This window comes from Papio anubis, chromosome 4 (genome assembly GCF_008728515.1).
Source record: "Papio anubis isolate 15944 chromosome 4, Panubis1.0, whole genome shotgun sequence".
Taxonomy (NCBI): domain Eukaryota; kingdom Metazoa; phylum Chordata; class Mammalia; order Primates; family Cercopithecidae; genus Papio; species Papio anubis.
Window position 1 is genome coordinate 47725932 of NC_044979.1, and position 19960 is coordinate 47745891.

The 19960-nt window shown below is 38.8% G+C and overlaps 1 protein-coding gene across 6 annotated transcripts in view; it reads left to right on the plus strand.

Moving 5' to 3' along the window:
- IMMP2L (inner mitochondrial membrane peptidase subunit 2) overlaps positions 1-19960 on the plus strand; it is an 871433-nt gene that overhangs the window by 480678 nt on the left and 370795 nt on the right. The gene's annotated exons all lie outside the window — the stretch shown is intronic.

Sequence of the window (19960 nt, forward strand, 5' to 3'; positions counted from 1 at the left end):
TCTACCCCTTGTCAACGTGAACCCATACACATCTCCTGGGATCATACCTAATCTTCAAATAAAGACAATAATAAGGTCATAATTACATCTAACATAATACAACTATCCTTTCTACAACCGGAAACACACCAATCCCCACACCAAATGCTATTATATAAACTTTGAAATACTTAAATGCTGGTAAGAAGTCAATAAATTTTATGTCACATGATAAAGGAAAAAGGAAATAAAATGAAGATATTTTCTTAGTACAAGTGTATACATGCACAAATATGTTTTTAACAAAAGGAGGAAATACTCATGATTATTACAGTCCTCATTTCTGCAACTGGTCCTGTGGTCATAGCTGATATTGATGACTACCTTCTTCTACTACCCATTCTGTATTCCCTTAGCTTTCAGCAAGCACCTCAGCATGCTTGATTTTTTTCCTCATGGAGTGACCTAAACCTTCATTTCTTAAGGGTCTGGGCCATTTGTAGACCGGCCTGGATTGGGCTGTTGTAGTTTCCCATTGAACTTAATCACAGGGCATGGTAATACTAAGTGATGCCCTAATTGATCTCCTGTATTCCATGCCTACTCTTACCTGCCTGCATTGTGGGGTAGTAGACTGCTTTCATCTTGATAGCGCAGGTCAATCACCCCAGCCAACACTGTAACCCCCTTCTTAGCCTGTTGACTTAAAGGTAGCAGGAGCCCAAAGTGTCCAGGTGGCAACCTTAATTTCCAGTTTAATGGAATCATTGTTGTGTCTCCTGGTGACAGCATTTCTCCCTCTGAAATTAAGAGCTCTAGGGCAGCAGAATATAATACTGTGGGAACAGGAAGCAAAAATTTTGATAGTGAATCACTTGGGATAATGGTGAGTGGCGCCACTTCTACTTACACACCTTGATTCCTGGACCCGTGAATCCTGGATATGGGAGAAACAGTACCATATATTGCATGCCGATTCAGAGAATACACAGCCTTCTGGAGAACTTTTCCCCAGCCCTGCAAAGTATTGTCACCTAGTTGGCATTGTAATTGTGATTTCAAAAAGCCATTCCACCATTCTATCAATCCAGCTGCTTCAGGATGATATGGTTTGGCCCTGTGTCCTCACCCAAATCTCCTTTTGTAACTCACACAATTCCCATGTGTTGTAGAATGTGATTGAATTATGGGGGTGGGTTTTTCCTGAGCTGTTCTCATGATAGTGAAGGCATCCCATGAGATCTGATGATTTTAAAAATAGGAGTTTCCCTGCACAAGCTCTCTTCTCGTCTGCCGCCGTATGAGATGTGCCTTTTACCTTCCACCCTGATTGTGTTGTCTCCACAACCACATGGAGCTATGAGTCCAATAAACCCCTTTCTTTTATAAACTTCCCAGTCTCAGGTATGTCTTCATTAGTAGCATGGAAACTGATGAATATAGTAAATTGGTACTAGAGTGGGGTGCTGCTGAAAAGATACTGGAAAATGTAGAAGCAACTTTGGAACTGGGAAACAGGCAGAGGTTGGAACAGGTTGGAGGGTTCAGAAGAAGACGGAGAAATGTGGGAAAGTTTGGAAGTTCCTAGAGACTCGTAGAATGGCTTTGACAAAAATCCTGATAGTGATATGAACAATAAGGTCCAGGCTGAGGTGGTCTCAGATGGAGATGTGGAACTTGTTGGAAACTGAAGCAGAAGTCACTCTTGTTATCTTTTAGCAAAGTGACTGGTGGCATTTTGCCTCTGCCCTGGAGATTTGTGGAACTCTGAACTTGAGAGAGATGATTTAAGGTATCTGGAGGAAGAAATTTCTAAGCAGCAAAGCATTCAAGAGATGACTTGGGTGCTGTTAAAGGCATTCAGTTTTGTAAGGGGAGTAGAGCTTAAAAGTTTGGAAAATTTGCAGCCTGACAGTGCAGTAGAAAGAAAATTCTATTTTCTGAGGAGAAATTCAAGCCTGCTGCAGAAATTTGCATAAGTAGCAAGGAGCCAAATGTTAATTGCCAAGAAAATAGGGAAAATGTCTCCAGGGCATGTCAGAAGTCTTCACAGCAGCCTGTCCGATCACAGGCCCAGCAGCCTAGGAGGAAAACATGATTTTGTGGGCTAGGCCTAGAGTCACTGTGCTGGTACAGTCTAGGGACTTGGTGCCCTGCATCCCAGCCACTCTAGCCATGACTAAAAAGGGCCAAAGTACAGCTTGGGCTATGGCTTCAGAGGGCACAAGCCCCAAACCTTGGCAGCTTGCACATGGTTTTGAGCCTGTAGGTGCATAGAAGTCAAGAATTGAAGTTTGGGAACCTCCGCTTAGATTTCAGAGGATTTATGGAAATGCCTGGATGGCCAGGCAGAAGTTTGCTGTAGGGGTGGGGCTCTCATGGAGAATCTCTGCTAGGGCAGTGCAGAAGGGAAATGTGAGGTTAGAGTCCCCACAGAGTCCCTACTGGGGCACTGCCTAATGGAGCTATGAGAAGAATGCCACCGCCCCCCAGACCTCTAGAATGGTAGCACCACTGACAGCTTGCACCACATGCCTGGAAAAGCCACAGTCACTCAACGCTAGCCCATGAAAGCAGCCAAGAAGGGGACTGTACCCTGCAGAGCCACAGGGGTGGAGCTGTCCAAGACCATGGGAACCCATGTCTTGCATCAGTGTGACCTGGTTGTGAGACATGCAGTCAAAGGAGATTATTTTGGAGCTTTAAGATTTGACTGCCCTGCTGGATTTTGGACTTGCATGGGGCCTGTATCTCCTTTGTTTTGGCCAGTTTTCCCCATTTTCTGTATTTGCCCAATGCCTCTACCACCATTCTATACAGGAAGTAACAAACTTGCTTTTGATTTTACAGACTCATAGGCTGAAGGGACTTGCCTTGTCTCAGATGAGACATTAGACTATGGACTGTTAAGTTAGTGCTGAAATGAGTTAAGACTTTAGGGGACTGTTGGGAAGGCATGATTGGTTTTGAAATGTGAAGACATGAGAATTGGGAGGAGTCAAGGGCAGAATGATATGGTTGGCTCTGTGTCCCCACCCAAATCTCCTCTTGTAACTCCCATAGTTCCCATGTCATGAGAGGAACTTGGTGAGAGGTGATTTAATTATAGGGCGGGTCTTTCCTGTACTGTTCTCATGATAATGAATGAGTCTTATGAAATCTGATGGTTTTAAAAATGGGAGTTTCCCTGCACAAGTTCTCTTCTCTTGTCTGCCACCATGTGAGATATGCCTTTCACCTTCCACCATGATTGTGAGGCCTCCCCAGCCATGTGGAACTGTGAGTCCAGTAAACCCCTTTCTTTTTTAAATTGCCCAGTCTCAGGTATGTCTTTATCAGCAGCATTAAAATGGACTAATACACATGTACACAATAGAATAACTCTAAATTACAGAAAATACTTTAAGGAAAAGAAAGGATGCTAAGTGAGTGGGGAAGGAGATAACCTTAAATCTGAGATGCTAAAGGTGGAAATGACCCAGCTCTGAAATGATGTTGTCATGGTGGGAGAGCATTCTGTAAAGAAGGAATAATATTTCCTGAGGCAGGAGGAAGCTTGGTTTGAAGAGTAAATGGAAGAATATTCATGCGGCTAGACTGCTGTAAGTAAAGAGCAATGAAGAAGAACATAGATTTTAATGGAAGAATCATAGGAAAATCATTGAAAGGTCTTTATGTAAATCAATGAAATCATTGAGTTTACACTTTCAAATATTACTTTGGCTGAACTGTGTAGAATTTATGTGTTTTGGAAACTGGGCGGGAGCAGTGCAAAGTGGAGCCCAAAAGACCTCTTAGAAGTTTGTTAAAGCAGTCAAAGACCTGAGCCTTACATGGACAACTGAAGTGGCAGTGCTTATGGTGAAGAACCTGTGGACTTGAGACGTATTTGTGGGTAGCTTTGTAGGAGGTGCAGATGAGGAATGTGAGAGAGAGAGACGAATGGAGTATTAATTACCCCTGGCCACCCTTTAAGTCCCCCACTTTGAGCAACTGATACGAGTCTCTGAATTCATAAATTCACTCCTTTGTCATTTTCAGCTCCTCCAAGCAGTGCTACCTGCAAACTATTGAAAACAAATCCTCCTTGCCAAGAAAACAAAGTCCAGGCTCAGCCAGTCAGTCAAGGCCCTCTGTGATTTGGTCCTAGTCTTTCCTGCTTCATTGATCACCTTCTTACTAGTATATATGGCTCACTAGCCAGTCTGATTAATCTCTGTGCTCTGAATAATGTGCGCACTTATCTTCAGTCTGTTAATCTTACTTAGCCCAGCCTGTATTCCATGTACACCGCTGAAATCTTACTTGGTTTTGAAAACTAGCTGATATTCTATCTCCAGCGTGAAACTCCTCCATCTCAGGTGATGAAAGAGCCAGACTTCACACGTAGACATTTGTTTCAGAATGCAACCATGAAAATAAACATTGTTCTATTCCAAGTCTATTTTTTATATTTTATTATAAAAGAATATAGAAATGTTGAGATGTTTTAAAAAGGAGCATTGGGTCCTACCTTTGTCTAAATCCCAGAACCTTAATATGTAGGTTTCTTATAGTTTGTGAGGATGAAATTCATCTAAGTAAGTGAAATAGCTAAAGTTTTAGGACAGTATCTGAATCAAAACAGGGAGAGAACGCAAGCTTTGAAAATATACACAGTATCCATTTTCCCAAGCAGCTTATTTTTAAACAAGTATCCATATTGATGCATAATAATAATTGTTACTGAGTTCTGTTGAGTTTTCAGTTGCCCTAAGCACTTTATATGAATTCATGCATTTAGATCTTTTCCAAAAACTCTAAGATGGATACTGAATTATCACCATCTTGTAGATTTAAGACTGATGCTTAGAAAGCTGAGATAACTTGCCTCAAAGTCTTAACAACCAGTAAGGCTGGAGCCAGAACTCAAACACCTTTACCTGTGGACACGCCTGGTTCTGAGCCCCACTGTGGTGCTTATTTGTGGAATTCCCATAAAACACAGTGAATTTAAAGCTGAAGGTTATGTGCAGGCATTGCTAAGGGAGAAAAGTGGAATTCTTGAGTATTATTTCATTTTGTAGATTGGTATTATTGAGTTTTCCTGAAAGGTCAGAAAATAATTAGGTACATGTATAAAATAATGTGGTTTCTTGTATAAAAGCCAAAGGATTGCAAACTTGAGGGCATTTTAACACTTGAGTGGTGGTAGTACCTGTTAATGCAGTTAATATAAATGAGTGACTAGTTCACATAGTCTTTCTGAATTGTCAGTAATAGGCGTGGGTAAAAAGGTCATATCCATCTTGATAACAAATGAATATTTATTTTTTAAAAATGGTCTTTTTTGGCTTCTTTGGGTTTATTACACTGCTGCTTACAAAAATAAATCAGTGAAGACTTGGCACATTGCACACTCTGTTTTCTAGACACTGAAAGAAATGCTGGCAACATTTCCATTAGCTTACTAACTAATGAGACAGCATTGGCTACTTTCACAGGACTTGGATTCTGGCAAGAAGAGTTCTTTTTTTTTTTTTTTTCCACAATTAGGCATATAATTTTCAAGTTATTACCATATGCTGTAAAGTCAAAGATGTATTTATATATTCATACCCTGAATGAAAAGACACTACATTCTTATGGCATGTAGACTGCCATATTTTTAGACACTTGAAGTCACCATCATGAAAAGGCAAGGATATTAAGTTTACCTTTGCGGATAATTTACTTTGTGGTCTTCTGTTAAAATTTTGAGCTATAGCTTATTGCCTATTGCATTTGGTCAGCAGAATATGTAAATGACAAATACTCATGCTAAAATATATAAAATTAAGTGAACATTTATTGAATGCCTTATATGTTCTAGCCACTATTTTAGTCTCTGGGAGAAGAGAGGTGAGAATAACATAGACTCCTCCCCTCATGAAGTGTCTAGTCTAGCAGGGGAGATAGGTCTGTAATAATTAAATATTTTAGAGAACTACAGGCTTTTGTCACATGCTATAGAGGGGAAAATGCTTACTTTTCCCTAGAACAATCGGAAAAGGTTTATGTTTTCCACTATCCTATATGTGAATAGAAAAGTTCAAATCTTTTAAACATACACTTAATTTCATTTTAGTTTATGGTCCTATGCTACATGGCGAAGGTACTGCCTACTTATCTACCACTGATAAGATGTGAAAAGGCCAGGCACGGTGGCTCACGCCTGTAATCCCAGTGCTTTGAGAGACTGAGGTGGGCAGATAACAAGGTCAGGAGTTTGAGACCAGCCTGGTCAACATAATGAAACCCTGTCTCTACTAAAAATACAAAAAATTAGCTGGATGTGGTGGTGGGTGCCTGCAATCCCAGCTACCCCGGGAGGCTGAGGCAGGAGAATCGCTTGTACCCAGGAGGTGAAAGTTACAGTGAGCCGAGATTGCGCCACTGCACTCCAGCCGCAGCGACAGCGCGAGACTACATCTCAAAAAAAAAAATACATAAATAAATAAAAAGTAAAAAAAAAAAAAAAAAGGTGAGAAAGGAGGCATAAGGAAGGAAAAAACACAGTAAGAAACTCTCAAAGTGGAAAATGTAATGAATTTTTTAAAGAAAAATCAAGATAATGATTTTAGTTTTCAGCTCAATTTTCAATGGTTTTGTTTTTCAAAAGCATTAGTAGGATAGGACTCAAGTCGGTAAACGCTGGGTCATTTGTTGGGAGTGGATGTTTTCCTAAGACTTCTGCTAATTTCTCTAAGGGTAGAGTAGGCAGCAATAATTTGTATAAGTATTCTTGGGTTTCTATATGCTGATATAATTTGTGAGTTTTTAAAGCCTTGTGTTTAAGATGAATTAGAAGGTAGTGTGGCACACTGAGCTGTATAAGATTTATTTTTTATCTCTAATCATCTCAATTCTATAAATGCGCAAATTCATTTTAAAATAATAATATAAGGAACCATGTTCTCTTTAATTGTATTATTATTTGTGATTCTATCCTGAGTTCCTATTTAATGAGAACAGACTGTGTCCTACAAACACCAAGAACTCTTTTCAGTTCGAGCTTGTTTTTTATAAGAATTGTTAGCTCTTTTAAATCTGAAGTTTGAATTATTCCAAACAGGCTAGCCAAGACATTTTAGAAATAAGTGTAAAATACACATTATAATTTTGTAATAACAGTACAGTCTTGGTGTACATTTTTTGTAGATAATATTTTTATTAGTTGTCTTTTGTTTGAACTCATAATAATAGATTGTCTTGGAGTGGGATGACAGCCTGAGTTAGAAAAAGGATGTGGCTTATTTTCTCTCTTTGGGGTGCCTGCATCTATGTTTATATGGGTTTGTAAAAGAAAAATAGATAAATTCATGTGTTTGTGGAAATTTAAGGCATTATAATTTTTAATTGAACAAAATCTGCCTTTTGCAGAAATGGAAATGTTAGTTACCTCAGGCCTTTCTGTTGTGATGGGAAGAGAGCTGCTGAAGAGCCTAAAAAACAAAATTTGTATAAACTTTCATTTAATACATATAATACAGACACATATACATATGCTGTATATATGTGCAGATATGCATATATAAATACGTACGTACAGTTGAAGAAATTCCTCATGAATAAGAATGTTTTATAATGGCCACATGTTTTATGTTAAAGAAGGAAGTTTTAACAGTGATTATTTGATTATTTTCTTTCGATTGCCAAATAATTAGAGGTTGCATTTCATCAGGCTTGAAAGCACCACATAATACTTAATGAGCATCCAGTTGATTAGAATTTTGACACAAGGGCTAGGCCTATTCCTCATAATATGAAAGGATATATTTATTAGATTTGAGAATACTAGTGTCACTGATAGGTGTGATTTCACTGGCAGTTTTAACATAGGTTTCCATTTATTCAGTTGCATTTAATATGTAAGCTGCTTTCTATGAATGGCAAATATTGTTAAACCTTCCGTACAATAAATGCCCATGGCATATTAACGAAGGGATAATTTTTATTTGTCATCTTATTTTTAAAAATTCTTACTTATCTGTTCTGTCAGATTTGCAAAAGATATATGTGTGTGTGTGTGTGTGTGTGTGTGTGTGTTAGACTATAATGAATAAGAATTACAATAGAAAAAGACTGTTGTTTTAAAAACCAACTTAGTATCATCTTCTTTTCTCTGAGATGACTAGCTCAAAGCAGTCTGAGTCCCTTTCATATTCTGGAGGAATGGAGGAGGCAGATGGCTGGTGCCTACCTTATGGAAGTCGTCAGCCTGCACTATGGGTGAATGCACCATGCCAGTGAATCAAATGTAGGAAGCAAGCTCTAAAAAATGCAGAGAAGGAGAGAGTATGATTCGTGAGAGCATCTTAAAATTAGTTATTATCATTGGCAGCCAAAGTGTCATGTCCTTTGTGAACTCAAAAAAGAATTTTAGTAATAATTTGGAAAAATCATGTCTGTGAGTAAAAATGAAAGTTTTCAGGGTAATTACATCTAGAAGTGAAATCCAACTTAATACATTAAACTCTATTAAGTATATTTGGGGTACTTGTATACTGTTGACCCTTGAACAATACAGGGCTGAACTGCATTTATATGTGGATTTTCCTCTGTCTCTGCCACCCCTGAGACAGCAAGACCAAGCCCTCCTCTTCCTCCTCCTTCTCAGCCTACTTAAGGTGAAGATGACTGAGGATGAAGACCTTTATGATTAATTACTTCCACTTAATGACTAGTAAATATATTTTCTTTTCCTTATGATTTTCTTAACATTTTCTTTTCTCCAGCTTACTTTATTGTAAGAATACAGTATATAATACCATGCACAAAATATTTATCAGTAAGGCTTCAGGTCAACAGTAGGCTGTTGGTAGTTACATTTTAGGGGGAGTCAAAAGTTATACATGAATTTCTGATAGTGCAGAGAGTCAGCAACTCTAGCCCTGTGATGTTCAAGGGTCAACTATAATGATTCTGAAAGGGCTTTACTCAAATATTTTAAATATCTAACATAGCTACTTGAAATGATGTTGATGATGTTGATATATCAATATATTTAGAGGGATTTAATTTGATGAGTGTCTTTCCAAGTCACTATTGTGTGAAAATATAAGGGCTTTCTTTCTGTCTGGTTTTACATCTCAGGCTTCATCTTAACTCCAGGCCTCTGAGACAGGAGGAAGATACCACTGAGCAAAATTGCCATGTTCTGCTATATGGTAGATAGAAGGTCATTAGTGTAGTGTTTTATGCAATTGATTATGTTGTAAATGATAAAGACTGCATTTGTATTATTTGCTTTATTTTTACTAGATTTTCATTAATAACCATCTATTAAATGCTATGCCATGCTAAATAGATATGAATATACTGAAGAGATATATTAGTTGTTTAAATAAACAGCTTATTCTTAAATGTATCTGTAAATATAAAAGTAGAAATGAATTTAAAGTAACATAGCTTACTGATATTAGGCTTTAATTGATAAAATATACAGAATATTAAAAAATAATTGAATGTCATGAGTTTTCATTAAATATGCCAGTTCTAAAAGCACTAGCTTAAGTATGTCATTGCCACACATACATCAACAGGATAAATATCTGGTATTGGCATGGCACGTACTAACCACTAGAATTTATCACATCAGATCTCATGATTATAAGAAGGTATGTTCAAATATATGCATATTTATCGGTTAGGCTGATGCTTATAGGCTTACAAGTCATTCTGCTCCTTCCCCTGAATTTCCTCATCCCTCTACCCATTATGTCCTTTGAAGCCTAATGGATTATTTTTCAGTCAGTTATCATTATATATTCTTAACCAAGAATAGCAATTAAGCTTCTGCAGAGTGGCAAAGAAGTGCGGCCCAAGGATCCAGTCTACGAAAGCAGTTTGACAACAGACAGGGATCAAAGAAAATTAGAAACCAGCACCCAGCAGAAAGGTAGATAGTGCCGAAGAGAACAGAGGCCTGAGCAAAGGTTTGCAAATGGATGAGGAAGAGAATCCCTGTCAGGTATCTTCGCAATGGAAACAGGCTTCCAAAGAGGAAGTAGGGGCAGTCAGGCTATGAGAGCTCTGCCTTCTGAGGTGCAGGCTTCCTGCATCAGTGTGCCAGGGGTAGAACCACGTTCAGAAACTTGCCAGCTCAGCCAAGCATGGTGGCTCACGCCTGTAATCTTAGCACTTTGGGAGGCTGAGCGAGGCAGGAACATTGCATAAAGTCAGGAGTTTGAGACCGGCCTGTTGAACATTGCGGGACCCCGTGTCTACAAAAGAAGTGGATATGGTGGCTCACACCTGTAGTTCCTGCTAGGCGGAGGCTGAGATGGGAAGCTTGCCTGGGCCCAAGACTGCAGTGAGATGTGATTGCGCCACTGCACTCCAGCCTGGGCGACAGAGTGACACCCTGTTTCTGGGGGGGGCGGGGCGGGGGGGGAAAGAAACGTATCAAATCCATGACTAGTGAAAGGGATGGAGTGGGGTCAGTGCTACTAGTGGTGGTCGCTTTTGAGCCAGCCCAACTATTCTGTTTCCTAATTTATTGCTATATTTTGGTTTTCTAGTGAAGAATATATAGATTGAGCCTATAACTTTACTAGCAATTCTCTTCTTTTACTATTGTTCTTCAAATTTATCACATCGAGAAGACATATCCTGAACTGTCGAAGACTTTCCCAGTGGAGAAAGGAAGAAGTATAGAGGTTTTCCTCCTGAGATTGATTTTAGAGCAACTGATTTTTAGAACCTGGTGTGGGGAATACACTTTGCAACAGAGGGAGGTGCTGACAGACTTTCATGTTCCTCTGACCATATTTTCCCTCTTGAAGAAGGCATTTCTGATCGTTGTGTTCAGCTTGAAAACTCCTTCTCTTCAGTGGTAACTGACATGCTCCGGTGTGTGTCTGAGACAAACGGTACCTCATGGGTTTCTGCAGGGATTTATGTGCTCAGTTCCTGGGACATAGCTCATTGGTAAAGATAATTCTGCATGAGGAACCATTTGACATTTCTTGGGTACATTTAAATCGTATCTTGTAAAGACTGCAAATGGTTTAATTGGGCCATTTGGTGTGCCCTGATGCCAAGCATATGTGCCAGTTGATGTCCCTTTGATAGTTTCTTCAAAATGAAGTATTTTTAAATGTCTTCAAGATAGGAAAGCTCTTATGGTTAAAAGATAGCTGAGGAGAGAAAAGGACATTTAAAAAGTCAAAACAACAGAATGATTCAAAAATCTTCTGTCTCAATGGCATAGATTTTTTTTTGAAAATTGAGATACCAATGTATAGGTGAATTTTAAATTCCTGTATATTAAAATATATCAAATAGAAATATTTTAAGTATACTCTTAAAAATATGTTTTCACATATTGTGGTGGTTTTAAAGATTTTAGTCCACTGATTTGCTTCTTTCCCTAGTGACCTATTTTTTTTATTTTCCTGTCATTACAAATTACCACTTCATTGATTCTTCTCATAGTAATGATTCATATAAATCTAATTTCCCTTTGAAAATGAATTGTTTTTTTATTACCTTACCTCACTACCATAAAGAACTTGGTTAATTTGAATTAAAATAATAAATATAAAATGCTTAATTTGTTTAGCAATTATGGGTTTTATTATTCTGTAATCTGATATAGTTCCTTCTTGTTAAGTCTTGTGGAATTGACACAGCAGAGATACACTTATTTATAGCAGATTATTTGGTGCATTTGGCACTGAATAGAGTTTCCTGTCTGTGATGTGTTTCTTGGAATTCTTTCTCTACTGTAATGTATGTCTTCTTGTTACAGTAGGTAGCTAATCAGGCATGAACAAAGCAGGAGAGGACTCTTCCCTCAGCCCCCACCACCAGGAATGCCAGGCAACCATCAGGTGATGGTCAGGCAGGTGTCACCCTGTCGCTCTGAAATAATAATTGGTCACAGCTGACACTAGGGAAAGGCAGTCTCGCTATAAACACCTGAAACTGGTGATCAGCAGCTCCCCGATCAGATCTCAGGAGCTGGGTGAGTGAGCTCAAGCATGTACATTAAGAGGCAAAATGGTGGCGTTTAACTGGTATATGACCACCTAGGGACGTTTGACTGGTAAGGAAAGAACGCCTCAAGTGACCTTGCCTGCAACTCTAGTAAACACACTGCGCACGCTCCCCTCTCAAGCGCTAGCAGGTCACTGCACATGTGGACAGCCCACCCCAAGGGAAGAATCAGGAGGGAAGGGATGCAACACCCTGGAGGCATGCCAACATATAAAACCCCAAGTCAAAAGGTCAAATCATGCACATATCTTTCAAGCTGCTTGCTTGGCCCTTTTCCAAGTGTACTTTCCTTCCTTTTGTTCCTGCTCAAAAGCTTTTTAATAAACTTTCATTCATGCTCTAAAACTTGCCTTGGTCTCTGCTTCTGCCTTATGGCCCTCAGTCGAATTCGTTCTTCTGAGAAGGCAAGAACTGAGGTTCCTGCAGACCTGTATGGATTTGCTGCCGCTAACACTCTCATATAGATGCAGCTAAGCTTGTATGGTGCTGAATTTTGGTGGGGGAAAACAGAAACCTATTAGGGGAGGAAAGAACAGAGGAATGACCCAACAAAGCAGCTAGTTATTAATTTAGATAGTAGAGGCAAAGAAGCACCTGTTCTGAAGGGGAAACCATCCTATAAAGTCTCTGTCTTCTTTCTTGGCAGGCTATTGATATTACTATTGATACTAGTGACCAAAAAAAAGTCAAACTCTATAAAATATTTGACGATGTTTATTCTGAGCCAAATATGAGTGACTGTGGCCAGGAACACAGTCTCAAGAGGTCCTGAGAACATATGCCCAAGGTGGTTGGGTTGCAGCTTGGCTTTATACACTTTAGGGAGATAGAAGTTGCAGGCAAAGACATAAATCAATACAGTAAGGTATACATTGGTTCGGCCTGGAAAAGCGGCACATCTAGAACATTGAGGGGGGGGAGCTTCCACGACATAGATGGATTCAAAAATTTTCTGATTGGCAATTGGTTGAAAAAGTTAAGCTTTGCCTAAAGAGTTGAAGTTAATAGAAATAAATGCTTGGATTAAGTAAGGTAAAAGGGGTCGGAAAAGTGAAGATTCTTGTTATGTATTAATAGATCAAGGCTCCAGGCAGCAGGCTTCAAAGAGGATAGATGGTAAATGTCTCTTATCAGAACTTAAAAGGTGTCAGACTCCTAGTTACTCTCTCCTGGGTCAGGAAAAGACCTGGAAAGGGAAAGAGATTCTCTACAGAATGCATATTTCCTCTACAAGAGATGGCTTTGGAAGGCCATTTCAAAATACGTCAAAGAAATATATTTTGGGGTAAAATACTTTGATTCCTTTCAGGGCCTGCCATCTTTCCTGTGATGCCATACCAAAGACAGTTTGGAGGTGGGTATTGCTTCAGATAATCTGTTTTGTCATTCTGATGACCTCTATTTTAATGTTAATGATGGTCATTTGTGCCTAAACTTCAAAGGGAGCGTGGATAAGTAGGCATATCCCTCCTCCATTCCTGTCAAGGCCTAAGTTACATTTTCAGGTTTCTTTGGGATCCCCTTGGCCAAAAGGAGAGGTCCATTGAGTCAGTTGGAGGCTTAAAATTTCATTTTTGGTTTACAATGTCACCAATATTCTTGTCACCTATTCTAAAAGATAGGCTGCTTAGTGATATAATCAATCATGATTCTTCAAACGTGACAACCTAAGATTTACCAAAAAAAAGAATGTTTCAATGTGTAAATGCTTTGACTTTTTAAAATGGTGCCTTCCAGGAATAGCCACAATTAGAATGAATCCACCTTTTTTTGTTTGTTTGTTTTAGACAACTTATATCTCAAAAGGTAGACATTTCTCAAATATTTTTCCCCAGGAGGTTTTCAAATACGAAAGCTTGAGCTATAGTGAATTTCAGAATTTTTGAACTGACATAAGCAGCCTTCTATTTATAAAGAGTTTTTATTAAAAGGCTTCGAAACACTTCAGAAATATATTCTGATGATAATAAGAATAGATGTGACTCTTCAGAGGACACAGAACCAAGACTGGTATTCTCTTGTTTCTTTGTCCTGTGTAGTGTTCACTAGATGCATTCACTCAGGACAGTTTCCTGAAGCCTTTCCTATGTTCCCCAGGGAAAATATTCAGTGATCTCGGAAACAAAATAACTCAGTGACATAAGAGAAAAACTATCCATAGTTTTATTAAAAATACTGACAATATAGAAATAAACAGTCATACACTAGTCTCCCTTTGCCTTTGTTTTTGGACTCAGGGAGATGCATAAAAATACTTAGACCATAAGAAAATTATTTATGTATTTATTTTTAAATTTTGAGACAGAGTCTTACTCTGTTGACCAGGCTGGAGTGCAGTGGCGCACTCATGGCTCACTGCAGCCTTAACCTTCTGGACTCAAGCAACAAGAAAACTTAAACCACACCCTACTTATGTAGGATGCTGAACATTTTCTTTTATCCATTGTTTCCCAACAACTCTTAAGTCAGCTTTCTTGTTGGTTAATTTCTTTTCCTGTAATTAGCTCATTCAACTTTCACTGAAGTTTTCTAGACAAGAGGCCTGATGACTAAAACAGTTTGAATATATCCTATGCTTTCAACTGACCCAGTTCTGATTTCTTTTCCACAGCGCATGGATACCACAGATGTGTGTTTTTAAGGGCATAAATAAATAAATAACTTTTGAAAGGATGTGGTACGTATTAGGCACAAATGTAGTTGAACCCAAAATGATACATTTTTTAGGCTGGTATTGATAAATAGGCAGCAATTAGACGTGCATTGAGTCACCCCAAAACTGAGACTTTAACTACTAAAGTCCACACACAGTAGATAATTCACATATTGTAAGATCACTTTAAAAAGACTGTCAATCTGCCAGGTAAAAAGCAGCAAAGAAGATGTCCCCTTTAAACAAGACCATTTAACATTAACATACCTAAAGAAAGAACGCATCAATAGAAACGGGGTGAGAGAGAGTGAGCTAATATGTTGAGAACTTTCCCGTATTGCGCCGATACTTTACAGTTGCTGTTTTCCTTATTCATCACAACCCTCTAACTAGGTTTTATTACCTGTGTTTCACAGATGGAAGAACTGAGCTCCTAGAGATTGATACAGTTTCTCCCAAGTTTCAGAAGGGGAAAGTGACAGAGTTATAATTTAAATCTGGTCAATTTGGCTTCAAAATCTGTAAGATTCTTTACTATATTGCTCCCAGTAGGCATCAATTTCTATGGTTTAAAACCACTTGATTGCATTAGAAAAGGTTTTCATGAATGGACAGTATGGGATTATCCAATGAGTGCTTATTGAATGCCTATTAGTGCTTCATTTTGGAGCACAATCATTTTACTTTAATAGCACTATTCCAGTGGAATAAATTTTGAAATTTGAGACTGTGCATCCTCAAAACTGAAACCTTTGACGAGGGAGAGGAGAGTTTCTCACAGTCCTCTTCAGCCAGCCTCTGTTTCTTAGATTCCTTTGGTGAAGATCAGACCAGTCTATCCACTGTGCTCTCAGATGGCATCTCCCAGTGGCTCCTTTCATGCCTCACACTTCCCTATGGGAGCGGTGGGACTCACGGAACAGCAGTTAATTTCCCCTAAATATTTACTCTCTTCAGTCCCTTTATGGCCTCAGTATGGGTGCTGAACTGCAAAACTGTTTTGACTACTTCTTTTGCAAATCCTGCAAAAATGGTCTTGCATTTTGCCTTTGTTTTGGAATTTGTTTTGGAAGTATTTGACAAATAGTTTTTTGTTCTTAACCAGTATTTCAGATGAACCAGGACAAAGAGAACCAATTTAATACTCTGTTGCCGCATACACTTTTAAGAAAAAAGAAAATTTTCTAAGTATGTAGAATTTAAGGGGTGGATCAAAGGGAATAGACATTCTGAAGTAATGACAGACTTTCTACAAAGGGTGATCAATTATCCGGAATTTTAAAGAAACTAAAAGGTCACTTAGCTATAGGCTGAAGTTTTAATATCCCTTAATACTTTTTAGATGTATCATAAAAATCAATGCTCTAAGCTTAAACAGAGCAATTTCTTTAGCATTTTAATTTTAAAATATGGCTGGAGGTATTTGGCTATCAGATAAAATGGTATATATTTAAGTTGGTCTCTACTAATAGTTGATAGCATGCCAGTATAACAACTCTGGGTCCACTTAATGCACACTTTTTCTTAGATTTCAAACTCATATATGTAGTATTTGGATATGGCAGAATCTCTTCTGAGGACAGTGACCAGTTTCATGTCCCTGCAGTACGTGAGCATCTATCTTTGCGGAAGATAGATGCTCAGGAAATATAAGTTATTTAAATGAATTTATTTATGGTCACTTCTTCCTGATATCCTGCTGTGAGCAAGTTGTCTTTTTATAGTCTTTATGAAACACAAATATAATATTCCTCAGAGTTCACGTTAATAATCACAACTTCTTGACAATGTAGATAGCATTATAGTGTATGTTTTAAAATGTTGTTTTGCCTGTTGACTTACTCAAATATTTATTGACGATGGTGTTATTACAGGCCTCCTTCCCCCAAAATAGCATCCAACAATAATCAGTGTTAGTATGTTAAGTACTATAATTAAGGTGAAATACGTACCTCAGTGGGAAAACAGAATAAAAGCAACTAGGGTGACTGATGGTGGTGGTCAGCAAAGACTTTACAAAGGTGATATTTGAATCAGTTCCAGAAGGATTGTAACTGAGCAAAGCAGGCCCAGATGCTCATTGCTTGCAGAGTCCAATTAACAAGAGCAAGATCTGGTAGAAAGAAAGTGAATTTATTAACCAAAACTAGTAAAGGAGGAAGCAGCCAGATTTCTATCCAAAGTAACTGCTTCGCTTTTTGGGGGGATGGCAGGCATTTAAAAAGGGAAAACTTGATAAGGAAGGCGTGCAAGAATTGGGCTGAGTACAATGCACGTGTACCTTGTTTTGGTGGCTGGCTGTCTTGGGTCCCAGTCCACCTGGACCTCAGATTGATGTCTCAACAATGGCTGGGTTGTTAACTAGCCACTGCCTTAAAGTAATCTCTGGGACTTCGCAGCTGGGTCTGTAGACCAAGTCTGTCCCCCTCAATATTAGCCCCTGGAATTTCTAAGAAGACACATAATTAGATATTAGCTTACAGTTGATGAGTGTGAAGGGAGTACATACAGTGAGAAAAGGAGGGCCACAGAATCTATTTTAAGACTAAGGAAAAAGGCTTCTACAGTTTGCTTCAAGGTTGTATCTTGAAATCCAAGAGAAAGAAAAAAACTTTAAAATACATTTTGAAGGGCCAGGCGCGGTGGCTCATGCCTGTATTCCCAGCACTTTGGGAGGCCAAGGTGGGTGGATCACCTGAGGTCAGGAGTTCAAGACCAGCCTGACCAACATGGAGAAACCCCTTCTCAACTAAAAATACAAAAATTAGCCAGGAGTGGTGGTACATGCCTGTGATCCCAGCTACTTGGGAGGTTGAAGCAGGAGAATCCCTTGAACCTGGGAGGCAAGGTTGCAGTGAGCCAAGATCACGCCATTGCATTCCAGCTTGGGCAATAAGAGCGGAACTCTGTCTCAAAAAAAAAAAAAAAAAAAAAAAAAATTGAAGTTAAACTGCCTGGTTAGGGGAGGAAAAAACACATTCCCAGCAGAGGTAACAACATGTTTCCAGCACAGAGATAGGAAACAACAAAAGTGTAAGCAAATGATTCCCTGCCACTTAGTAGCTGAGAAGCTTTACGAAAGTAGCAAAGGAGATATATGATCTTGCTTTAGCAAGATCTGCTTTAGCTTTAGCTTCCCTGGGGCCTCAGTTTTTATTTTTAATATATTGCCTATCTGATAAGTGCTTGAAGGATTAGCTTGTGATAGATGTACACTCTTGGCCCAATAGTGAGTACTCAGTCATTGCTCCATGAATGAAAGTAATGAATGTGGAGTCCCTGACACCAGGCTTGGCAAGTGGTAAACACCTCGAAATGTAAAATATTGTTATTTCATCCTTTGTTCCCTTTCTTTGGTCTATATGGACATAATTTCATTATTAAGATAAAATAGACCATTAATGATGTTCATCTTTAATTTGGCTCATTCTTGACTAATAATTTAGCTGGTGTAGAGTTCTAATTCCTTCATATTTTGAACATAATATTTAATAGTCTTCTGTAATCTATTGCTAATGAGAAAAACTTTTCTTTTTATCTTCATTTATTATAGATTCCCTATCTTGGTTCTACAGGTGGATTTAATTTTTTTTTTTTCCTTCTTGACTTTCAGTGTATACTTTTCCGTATATCTTTATTCAGTTCTGGAAACTTCTCACGATTTTTGTTTTTTTTTTTTTTTGAGACGGAGTCTCACTGTGTCTCCCAGGCTGGAGTGCAGTGGCGCGATCTCGGCTCACTGCAAGCTCCGCCCCCTGGGTTCACGCCATTCTCCCGCCTCAGCCTCCGAGTAGCTGGGACTACAGGCGCCCGCCACCACGCCCGGCTATTTTTTTGTATTTTTAGTAGAGACGGGGTTTCACCATGTTAGCCAGGATAGTCTCGATCTCCTGACCTTGTGATCCACCCGCCTCGGCCTCCCAAAGTGCTGGGATTACAGGCTTGAGCCACCGCGCCCGGCCTGGAAACTTGTTTTTCATTATTTCTCCTAATTTTGTTTCCCTTTCTCTCTTTTGTGTGACACCTACTGGATATATGTTGGAGCTTCTCAATATCTCCCTCATGTCCTTTAACTGCTTATTTATTTATTTATTTATTTATTTATTTGAGTCGTAGTCTCGCTCTGTCCCCCAGGCTGGAGTGCAGTGGCGCCCAGGTTCACGCCATTCTCCTGCCTCAGCCTCCTGAGTAGCTGAGACTACAGGCCCCCGCCACCGCGCCCGGCTAATTTTTTGTAGTTTTAGTAGAGACGGAGTTTCACCGTGGTCTCGATCTCCTGACCTTGTGATCTGCCCGCCTCAGCCTCCCAAAGTGCTGGGATTACAGGCGTGAGCCACCACCCCAGGCCAATTTTTTTTTTTTTTTTTTTTTTGCATTATCTTTTTGGGATGCATTGTGTGCCTTTTAATGCTCTTTGAAAATTTCTACTTCTTTCTTTTACTATGGTAAGCCTACAGTTTATTGAATCTATTGGTTCTTTTTAAAATTTTAATGACTATACATATTTTATTTTGGTGTTTCTAATTGGTTCTTTTTCATTTGTACTTGGTATTGTTTAATTTGTCTGTTTTAAATTATGTTTTATTTTATGGACATGTCTTCTTTCATCTTTTTGAGTTTGTAAACTATCCTTTTTTCAAATTCTTTAGATTATATTAAGATTTGTGTTTTTATCTAGTGAGTACTTCTCCTAAATTTTATTTTATTGACCTTCCCTTATTGTTATTCTTTTAAAAGATGTTTCATAATTTTGTTCTGTATTTTTATTTTGGGTGGGAGGTTTTTATTCCAATCTGTATTTGTTTCCAATTGCTGTTATAGCAAATTAACACAAACTTAATGGTTTACAACAACACAAATTTATTACCTTAACAATTCTGTAGGTCAGAAGTCTGATGTGTTTCACTGGACTAAAATCAAGGCATCAGCAAGGCTGCGTTCCTTTTGGAGGCCCTAGAGGAGAAAGAGTTTTCCTGCCTTTTCCAGCCTCTACAGCCTGCCTGCATCCTTGGCTCATGGCTCCCTTCCACCTTCAAAACCAGCAGTGGTTCATAGAATCTTACATTGCTCACTCTGACACTGACTGTTCTCCTGCCTCCTGTTTTTACTTCTAAGGATCCTAGAGAAGTGATTAGAGAGATGGTCAAGGTCTGGATCACAAAGATCATGGGAAAGAGCTTGGATTTTGATGAAAGTACAGTAGAAAGCCACAGGTAGTTGTATACAGAGGAGTGACAAGATTTGATTTGTGTTTTTAGATGATCCTGCTGGTTACTATGTAGGGAATAAATTGTGCAGAGACCAGAT